This window comes from Myotis nattereri, assembly GCF_964212035.1.
Source record: "Myotis nattereri genome assembly, chromosome: Y".
Lineage (NCBI taxonomy): Eukaryota > Metazoa > Chordata > Mammalia > Chiroptera > Vespertilionidae > Myotis > Myotis nattereri.
This window is the reverse complement of record NC_138094.1, coordinates 28,017,550-28,026,691: the sequence shown is the minus strand read 5'-3', so window position 1 is coordinate 28,026,691 and position 9,142 is coordinate 28,017,550.

The window sequence follows — 9,142 nt, the reverse complement described above, 5'->3', positions numbered from 1 at the left end:
GGTGGCAGAGAATCAATGATTCTCACGCATCATTGATGTTGCAATCTCTCTCCCTCTCCCTTTTTCACTGAAATCAATAAAAAGTATTTCAAACAATAAAAGAATAAACAGATGAATAAAATAGAGCCAGAGTAAAAAACATATGTTTTAGAATATAATAAAAGGATTCCTATTATTTTCATATATTTAATAATTCCTACAACTTTTGTGATAAAATAGGTTTGCACTGTTTTGGTAATATTATATTTAATATTTTTTCCTTAACATATTAATGTTTATTGCATGTAACACTATATTATAACAGACTAATATGCAAATTGTCCCTTCAAACAGGAGTTTGACCAGGAGATCCACCATGGGGTGGGACAGTCTGGCTAGCATCCCGGCTGCACCCTGCAGGCAGCCCCACACTGTTCTGTCCACGGCCCCCCTCCACCCCCTCAATGATTGAGGACCCGCCAGCCAGTAATATGCCCACAGCCCCTTCCCCTGGCCTTCATCTTCCTCCATCTGATCCCCCACTCTATCTGGGTCCAGCCAGGCGGCCAAACACCTGTATCCCCTACCCCTGGCCATCCCGGCGATTGGGGTGTGCAGGCCGGACACCACCCATGCATGAATTGTACACTGGGTCTCCAGTATTATTATATTTAAAATTGTTTTTCTTGGAATATTAATGCTTATTGCATGTAAAATTATTACATTTAAAATAGTTTTTCTGGAAATATTAACATTTATTGAATGTAACATTACGACACTAAAACCATTTTTCTTAAAATATTAAAAAAGTAAATATAAAAAAGAGGGACACTGTATCAACATGGATTAAAAGGAATGCATTCTTCACTCTGGTGTTATCTACTTATTACCTCACTAATCAGAAGATGAAGAATTATTCCTAACAATGAAACAATAAGATAGTGTTGAGTACAGATGCCCATCCACTACTCACTTTCCACATGGCTTCCAGAAATTAAAGTGTAGCATTCCTTTTAAAACAGCTCATTACTCTAATCCATGAGAGACTGTACCATTTACCTTGACTTCCCATCCCAGTAATGCTTTGCCTTGGATCAGAATGGGCAGGTCTTGGTGGAGGATCCCAACTTCTTGAAGATGGAGTTCTTTTCAGTGGAAGGGAATCCACCCTGCAGCCACTTCTGTGAAGATTAATTGTATGTCCGCCATCCTCTGTGTTATAAATAACATCATTCTACTTGAGTAGGGTCAACATTTGTTAAATGGTCAAGTCTGGTTATTGTGTATAAATATTTACTAAACAGGATCATGGTCATAAGCATGCTGGTTAGCACAAAATGATAAAATTCTATCTTCACATGTCTTCAGTACAGTGCTCAGAGTTATTGAAAATCAGTTTGGATAACTGAGAAAGAACTGAAGCAGAATTATATATACGTGCCAATAAAACAAAACAAAACACACACACACACACACACACACACACACGGCAATTTGAATGCAGAGAATCCAGATATACTAAGTGAAAGAAGTTATTTAAAAGATACAAGAAAACAGTCTCAACTAGTCATCAAACTAATTTCATCTCAATAAAAGCTTTTAAAACATGCAATGTCATAATTAAAAATTAAAATATAAAAAGTCAAAACATGATGCATTACAAAAAAGTGTTATTTCACAAATGTTATCATATAATTCCTACAGTTCATTTATAAAATAACTCTTTGATCAGAATACTACACTCTATTTTAATAGTATTTAAAGAAAACATGTTGAATAATACATAATTAACAATCACTGTTTTCATTTTCAAATAGCAAAGAGGCTTATCTTCCAATTCTGTAATTCGTCATGGGAAAGAAGAACTATGAGCATCCTCATATGTGGCCAAATATGAACTAGCAAACTCTTCTCAGTATCACCCAGATGGTAAAAACAGGAACATTCACCTTCATCTTGCACAAACCCTGCAATAACACTTAGGAAATTTCCCGTGAAATGTCACACACCTAATTATCACAAATGGACACTAAATCTTTGAAATTAGGAAAACTGGTTAATATGAAACCAACTTTTCCTCCTACAGATATATTGAAATGAATATACTTTCCTTTCATAGTCAGTCAAATAAGTAAATAGATAAATTAATTAATAGACAACTCCCTGAAAATAGCTCGTCAACATGTTTATTCATGTTTCATATTCCTCATATACAAGAAAGAAAGAAGGAAAGAAAGACCAATAAACTTGGTGAATCATTGGTTTTTAGCCTTTTCCTGAGTCAGAGACCCCTTTGTGAATCTATTAAATACCATAGACATTTCTCTTATGTAGTTTCCAAATGGAAAGTTTTCTACATCAAACGTAAGTACAAGATCATCTTATCAAATTAATAATAGAGATTATTATTTTACACAGTACAGGGTTGCACATTCCTATACTCAAAACTAGTATTTCAAATCCAATTCTAAATAATGAAGTGTGTGTCCTTGACGTTTATATAGTTAGACCAACTTTTATTTCAGTGGGAATTTTCCAAGGTGAACTGATGTCCTTTTTTGAGACGAAAGAAGGGTACTTTCAGAACAAATTCTTAGTAGTTCAATAAGTATGAATCTTCACTTTAAACCTACATGACTTCCTGTTCCCAAAGTGTAACATTCTAACATAAGATCAATAGAATTGAGTTCTTCAGAGAACAGTTGAAGTGACTAGAGGCAAACAGTAATGCTAAAATAGACTGAATTTAGCTTGAGGTTTAAATCGTATCCCTGGAAGGTCATTAAGAGTGTTTCACACATTACATATTGCATTCATTATTAGAAGTGCTATACCTCTTTAGCAATTACAAATCATCTTGATCATCAGTATACATTCTTAATCTAATGAACCGTATCATTTCTTTTGCTTTGAATGATATGAATGAAATTGAGTTGTATCTCTTCATTCAATGTTACTGTTTTCACATAAATAATGGTTTCATGCTCATATCTTTTTTTTAATTTTTTAAAAACATTTGAGTTACTGACAGTACCTTTATGACTTTAAAGTTATTGAATTTATGGACGTTAATATGATCACATAGGCACTCTTTATTGAATTTATGGAAGTTAATATGATCACATGGGCTTCAGGTTCACAAGTCTATGATACCTCATTTGCATATTGTATTATGTGTTTACCTAAGTCAGATCTCCTACCATCCCTAAATTTTGAAACATTACCTAAGTGTTTTCCACCTGAAGGATGTCCTTTTGCTTCTCTTACTTCCTCCCTTTCATTTCTCAGACTTCTCACATCACCTCTATTTCTTGATGGAAGTGGTGCCCCCTGCCCACCCCCACTTTGAAAAGATGGTTTCTTGGTGTAGTCTACTTTAGTTGTTTTTCCACCCACAGACTAAAATGAGTACACATAATATCAACACTACATAACATTTAACCTGAACAAATGAGCAACTGTTTGAAACCTACTTATTATTGCAACTAAAATCAAGATCTACCTCAAATTCTTCTCCCAAACCAAGTGTTTCCTTCAAAAATGACAGAGTCCTTTTTCATGGTAAGTTTATGAAACATTTCATTATTAACAATATTCCATTGAAGTATTCAACACAGAAACATATATTTTGGTTAATAAAATTCCTCGAAAGACTCCTAGTAATAAGGACTAAAATGTATGTTGGTTAATAAAAGTCCTCCAAAGACCCCTAGTAATAAGGACGAAAATGTCTCACATTCCAGGGGAAAGCACATAAATTCCATTCTTGTTTTTTAGTAGGCTTATTCTTGGTTATCTGGAGATAGGGATAGAGAGATGGAAACATAGATGAAAGAGAAATATTTTGATCAGCGGCTTCCTTAAATGGCTCCTACTGGCAAACCAGCCAGCACCCTGGGCATGTGTCCTCACCCGGTATAGATGATGAGACATCTTGGTTCACAATTCTATCCTCAACCATTGAGCAATACTGACTGGGCAATGTGGATTACTTTTTAGAATGTGTCTGTTACTTCATTTATGTTTTGACACATCTATTTCATGTTTTCCAGTGCACCCGGCTTACATAAACTATTTATTTTTTAAAACAAACAATCATTCATTCAAAATGATTAGGTACTTTATTCCTCCTCTACCGCTTCTCAGGTTTCTTACTTTTACTATTTCTTCAGTAAAAATGACAGAAAACAATGTCCAGTATGAATGCAACTCTGTATACATAGTTCTGATTTGTTTCCCCATTCTATTTTTAATCGGCTCTTTGCACAATCTTTAGTATTTTTATGTTACTGCACTGTTTGATGTTAAATATGGTTCTAAGAAAACAAACCATCTTGAAGGGGAGAGCTGCTATGACTAGGAACCCAGCCTCACCTCTACCCAGATGGGCCTCACACATCACCTGAGAGCCACTCTGGCCAAAGACCTTTTTACGGCAGCAGCAGACCCACGGACACCGGGACCCCAGCCCCCCACCAGTGCCATTGCCTCCTGTGAGTCTTGGAGTGTACAATTGAATTGCGGATCCACTCTGTGGCCATTGGCCCATCGCACCCTGGCACCTGGGTTCTGACATGATAGCTAAAATGGGGAGACAAACAAACAACGCACAAAGGACAGAAAAGGAGGAATTGCCAGAAGAGGAACTCAATTAAATGGAGACATACAATATGTTCGAAAAGGAATTCAGAATAAGGGTCATAAAGTTCATACACCAGATGCATGGGAAATCCACAACTTACATAAGAATCAAGGACAAATGAAAAAAATTGATAATAGCTACAATAAAAAATACGATGGAAGGTTTCAATAGTAGACTAGAAGTAGCAAAGAACTGAATCAGCGATTTAGGAGACAGGGCAGAGTAACACACCCTGAACAACACAATCTGAACAGCAACTTGAGAGAAAAAATAGAAAGCAGGTGGATATCCTAAGGGAGATTGGGGATAACATGAAACAAATAACATGTGTATAATAAGGGTGTCAGAAGGACAAGATGAGGAACAAGGATTAGGAAACCTATTAGAAGAAATAATCACAAAACCTTCCTGATCTTGGGAAGAAAAAGTCACACAAGCACAGACAGTCCCAAACAAGATGAAACCAATAAGACCTATACCAAGACACATTGTAATTATAATGGCAAACAATAATGACACAAACAGAACCTTAAAGGCTGCAAGAGAGACACAGAGAGTCACCTACAAAGGCTCTCCTGTTAGATTATCAAATGATTTTTAACAGAAACAGATCAGGCCAGAAGGGAATGAAAGGAAATATGCAAAGTGATGCAAAACAAGGGACCAAATCCAGGAATACTTATCCAGCAAGGCAATCATTCAAGACTATAGGGGAATTCAGTGTCTTTACAGATAAAAAAAAATCTAAGGGAGTGTTTCTCTACTAAACCATCAATTCAAGAAATGCTGAAGGGACTGTTGTAAAAAGAAGGAATAGAAGAGACAGAAGAAACACGGGCATAAAAAAAAAAGTGGCAACATATCAGTACCTATCAAAATAACCTTAAACCTAAATGGACTAAACACTCCATTCAAAAGATATATAATGGCCAAAATTATAATAAAACAAGACCCATATATATGCTGTCTATGAGAGACCCACCTCAGAATAAGGACTCACATGGACTGAAAGTGGAAGGAGAGAAATACTTTTCAGGCAAAGAAGGGGAAAAAACTAGGGGATCAATAATTATATTTGAAGAAATAAATCTCAAGAAGCCAAGATGGCGATGGAATAGGCATACACATCCCAGGGCACGTCCCGGAGCAAATGGAGTGAGCAGCTGAAACTAATAACACCCACCCGGAATTGGCAAAGTACACTCAGGTGGTCAGACAGTTTACAGCCAGGAAGGGCAGAGTTCCTCTGGTAAGGTAAAAACCAGGGATCTGGGCAGGAAAGTTTGCCACACCTCTGAGCCCAGAAAGGGTATAAGCACACCTATGTTCATAGCAGCACAATTCAACATAGCTAAGACCTGGAAACAGTCTAAGTGCCCATCAGCAGATGAATGGATTAGAAAACGGTGGTATATCTACATGATGGAATACTATGCTGTTGTAAAAAAGAAGGAATTCTTGCCATTTGCAGCAGCATGGATGGAACTGGAGAGCATTATGCTAAGTGAAATAAGCCAGTCAATGAAGGAAAAATACCACATGATCTCACTCATTTATGGATAATAAAGACCATTATAAACTTATGAACAAAAATAGATACAGAGGCAGAGCAGCTTCGAACAGACTGTCAAACTACAGCGGGAAGGCCGGGGAGGGTTGGGGGGCAGGCGGGGAGAGTGAGAGATCACCCGAAAGACTTGTATGCATGCATATAAGCATAACCAATGGACATAAGACACTGGGAGTTAGGGGAGGCCAGGGGATAGTCAGGGCGGGGAAGAAAGAGGAGACATATGTAATACCCTTTGTAATACTTTAAGCAATAAAACAATTTAGAAAAGAGAGAAAAAAGAAATCTCAAAGTAAAGGTCATAAAAAAGAGATAAGACCGATTGCTATGATGTGCTCTGACACCCAGGGAGTAGACTCTCAATGCAAGAGCTGCCCTTGGGGATCAGTGAGCTCCCACAGGGCAGGGCCATTCAGCTGGATCCTGTGCTGACGACTGGCAAGTGGAGCAGCAGTGGCAGGAATCTCTCCCACCTCCACAGAGGCGCTAAGCATGTTTGGCAACTGGGATTAAGCCTAAGCCATCATTCGGACATCCCCTGAGGTCTCCCAGGCTGCCAGAGGGTGAGGGACTCCGCCAAGTGTACAAAGTTCGTTCACTGGGCCTCTTATATTGCTAATAAACTACAATAAGATATAACAAAATTCAAATACTTGGAGGCTAAATAGTCTTTTATTAAATAAATGGAGGCCCAGGGTATGAATTCCTGTATGGAAGCAGTCTGGTTGGCAACCCCAGATGGGGGCACATGGGGCCAGGCCTGCAGCGGTTAGTGGCCATTGGCGGTTAACCAGAAGGCCATGCCTCCAATCTGGGCGTTAGCGCATATAGGGGGTGGGGCTGACCAGGGGAAAGGCTGTGAGTGGTTTGCTTATCAGTCCTGCCCCGAATGGGGGATTGGGGGCCGATGGGAAGCAAGGTTGGTCAGGGATATGGCCGATTGGGGCCCAGATAAGACTGCTTGGCTGCCGCAATGCAAGTCATAGCCACCAGCTATTCTGGTCATTCTGCCATTCCGGTCACAGGGCTTTTATGTACAAAGATAGATAACTGGGTTACCGAAGAGATTAAAGAAGAAATTAAAATCATCCTGGAAGTAAATGAAAAGTAAAAATAAAAGTCCAAAATCTATGGGACACACTGAAAGTAGTCCTTAGAGGGAACTTCATAGCATTACAGGCCTAACTCAAAGAACAAGAAAAACAGTTAACAAATTATCTAACCCGCACAACTTAAAAAGTTAGACAGAGCAACAAGCAAAGCCCAAACTGAGCAGCAGGAAGGAAATAATGAAGATCACAGCAGAAATAAATGACATAGAGACCAAAAACCGCACAAAAGATTAATAAAGACATGAGCTATTTCTTTGAAAGGATAAACCAGATTGACTAAGCTCTAGCTAGGCTCACCAACAGGACCCCAGTAAACAAAATCAGAAACGAAAGAGGCAAAATAGCAAAAGACCCCACAGATATAAAAAGGATTGTAAATAAATACTATGGACAACTCTACTCCAACAAACTGATCAACCCTGAAGAAATGGACATATTCCTAGAAAAATACAATCTTCCTAAACTTAGTTAGGAAGAATAAAACATAGGACCACGCCAATAACTACTCAGGAAATTCAAGCAGTCACAAAAATAACTTGCAGCAAACAAAAGCCTGGGCGAGACGGCTTCACAGGGAGTTTTACCAAGTGTTCAAAGAAAAACTAAAACCTTCTTCCTCAGACTATTCCATAAAATTCAAAGGAAGTACCATTTCCCAACACTTCCTATGAAGCCAGCATTACTCTAATCCCAAAGCCAGATAGAGAAAACACAAAGAAAGAAAAATGCAGGCCAATATATCTCTGATGACCATAGATGTTACAATCCTCAACAGAACTCTAACAAATGCGATGCAACATTACATTGAAATGAGCATACACCATGCCAAAGCGGATATATTCTGGGGAAGTAGGATGAGTCAACATCCAGAAATCAATAAGTGTGATGCATCACATAAACAAATTGAGAGAGATTCATATCCATTGGTGCAGGAAAAGCATTTGACAAAATCCAACACCCAATTTTGATAAAAACTCTAAGCAAACTGGGCATAGAGGGATCATACCTCAACATTAAAAAAGCCTTATGTGACAAAACTACAGACAACATCATACTCAATGGGCAAAAACAATTACTCTAAGAAGAGGAACAAGACAGGGATGCCCACTCTCACCACTTCTGTTCGACAGAGTACTGGTAGTGCTAGGCAATGCAGTCAGACAAGAAGAAGTCAAACAAGGCATGCTAAGTGGAAAAGAGGAAGTAAAACTGTCATAATTCTCGCAGATGGCATGGTATTGTCCATAGAAATACCTAAAGACTCCACCAAAAAAACTAGGAGATTTAATAAATGAATTTGGCAATGTAGCAGGGTACAAAATTAACACCCAGAATTCTATGGCTTTTTGATACACGGATAATGAACTCAGAAATAGAAACAAACAAACAAAAATGCCATTTAGCAGTGCAACAAAAATTTAAGAAACCTAGGAATAAACTTAACTAAGGAGGTAAAAACCTGTTCTTGGAAAACTACAGGAAATTGAAAAAAGTGATAGAGGAAGACTAAAGCAAATAGAAGAACATACCATATTCATGGTTTGGTACAATCAACATCATTAAAATGTTCATAGTACCCAAAGCAAAGTAAAGTTTTAATGTATTAACCATTAAAATGTCAATGGCGTATCTCACAGACCAAAAGAAAGTTTCCAAAAACTCCTATGAATTTAAGAAAAGACCCCAAATAGTTACAGCAATCTGGACAAAAAAGAACAAATTTGGAGGGATCACAATACCAGATATCAAGCTATACTACAAGCCACCATTCTCAGAACTGCCTCTTACTGGAACTAAAACAGACAGAAAGACCAATGGGACAGAACAGAGAACATAGAA